The sequence below is a fragment of the Cervus canadensis genome, chromosome X, assembly GCF_019320065.1.
Source record: "Cervus canadensis isolate Bull #8, Minnesota chromosome X, ASM1932006v1, whole genome shotgun sequence".
NCBI classification, from domain to species: Eukaryota; Metazoa; Chordata; class Mammalia; order Artiodactyla; family Cervidae; genus Cervus; species Cervus canadensis.
Window position 1 is genome coordinate 19,947,236 of NC_057419.1, and position 2,298 is coordinate 19,949,533.

A 2,298-nucleotide genomic window follows, 5' to 3' on the forward strand; every position below is an offset into this window, starting at 1 on the left:
GGCTGGGGACATACCGATAGGGGGAAGTTGACTACTAATACACTGAGGATGAGAAAAAAATAAAACGGTAAGTCCCGGCGAAGAGGTTGTAGCAGATCTTTTCACATTAGTGGACGAAGGCTCATTCCTCAAAATACTATGTTTAAAGGAAATCTACGATAAATTCAAACAATAAATTGAACATATCGCGCGCAGTGCATTCTGGTTATGCAAATTAAGGCTGAGTCCCCGCCCCCGAGATTCGCGCCTTTCCCGCCCCAGCTCTCGCGAAGCCCGCTTCCAGTCCCTTGTTCCCAGGCCCCTGACTCCATGTCTTCTCCATGTCTTCTCCTCGATGCTCTGCGTCTGATTTCTCTCGAATAAAGGATTTTCTTGACGGCTTAAGAAAATGATATAGGAGTGCTGCATTTGACACAGAGAAGCTTCACTATAATGTCAAATGAAACAGAGTGTCCTGAGTGCACAGTCTTGCCAAACTATTTGCGACCCCTTGGACTGTAGCCCTCCAGGCTCCTGTGTCCATGGAATTCTCCAGGCAAGAATAATGCAGTGGGTAGCCATTCCCTTCTCCAGGAGATTCTTAGGCAGGAGTGCACCTCGGTCTCCCATATTGTAGGCGGAGTCTTCACTATCTAAGCCACCAGAGTGACTCTAATAGGTAATTAAAAAAAAAAAAAAAGGTGTCTACCAATATATGAGGAGCTGTTTCCATCCCTGAGGAGCCTGGACGGCTACAGTCCAAGGTGTCGCAGATAGTCTGAGCACGACTGAGTGGGTTCAGCAGTCTATTTCTTTCGACATTATAGTGAACCTTCTCTGTGTGAAATACAGCACCCATATATCATTATCTTAAGCCGTCAAGAAAAGTCTTATTCAAAAGAAATCAGACCCAGAGTGTCGAGGAGGAGAAAACATGGAGACGGGGGCTTGGAAACGAGTGACTGGAAGCTGGCTTCACGGGAGCTGGGGCGAGAAAGGCGTGAATCTCGGGGCGGGGACTCAGCATTCATTTTCATAACCAGAATGCACTGCACGCAATGTAGTTTTCATTTATTATTTAAATTTATCATTTTTTAAAAAACATAGTATTTCGAAGAATGTGCCTTCATGCCCTTCTGGGAAAACATCTGCTGCAAACTCTTGACCCGGACTTACCCTTGACGTTCCTCAGCCTCACTGTGTTAGGCGTGAGCGTTCCCTCATCAGGGCATCCCCTGTATGTTCACAGGCTCTGTGGGGTGTTTTTACTCTTGTCCTTGCTTCTACCCGAGCTGAGTCTTTGGTCTTGTACTGAGGATTCGGTAGGTACGCCCAAGTAAGGATTAGACAAGCTTCCGATTATTTATGAAGTCCTTGTTAGGTTGAACAAGGCCACTATTGTTGTGTGGAACAGAATTTGAAAAATTGCGGGCTTTGGGCAGTTTTTCTATGCCTCCAGCAGTTAAGAGATTTATGTGTGTTTATCATGGGAAAGCGTGTTCTTGATGTTTAGTCAGTATGATTTTCATAATCCTGAGTGGGTTTTCCCTGAGATTGTTTTTGTTTTTTGATTCCGGGAAAGACTGAAGACAGGAGGAGAAAGAGAAAACATTGACTCATTATAGAGCACCCACCTTCTCGGTGGACATGCGTTTGAACAAGCCCCGGGAGAGCTGTTCAGAGACGACTGAGCAAAGGAACTGGACAATTTTTCCGACCCAGGGATGAAACCAGCTCCTCATATATTGGTAGACACCTTTTTTTTTTTTTTTAATTACCTATTAGAGTCACTCTGGTGGCTTAGATAGTGAAGACTCCGCCTACAATATGGGAGACCGAGGTGCACTCCTGCCTAAGAATCTCCTGGAGAAGGGAATGGCTACCCACTGCATTATTCTTGCCTGGAGAATTCCATGGACACAGGAGCCTGGAGGGCTACAGTCCAAGGGGTCGCAAATAGTTTGGCAAGACTGTGCACTCAGGACACTCTGTTTCATTTGACATTATAGTGAAGCTTCTCTGTGTCAAATGCAGCACTCCTATATCATTTTCTTCAGCCGTCAAGAAAATCCTTTATTCGAAAGAAATCAGACCCAGGGCGTCAAGGAGAAGACATGGAGTCAGGGGCCTGGGAACAAGGGACTGGAAGCAGGCTTCGCGAGAGCTGGGGCGGGAAAGGCGCGAATCTCGGGGGCGGGGACTCAGCCTTAATTTGCATAACCAGAATGCACTGCGCGCGATATGTTCAATTTATTGTTTGAATTTATCGTAGATTTCCTTTAAACATAGTATTTTGAGGAATGAGCCTTCGTCCGCTAA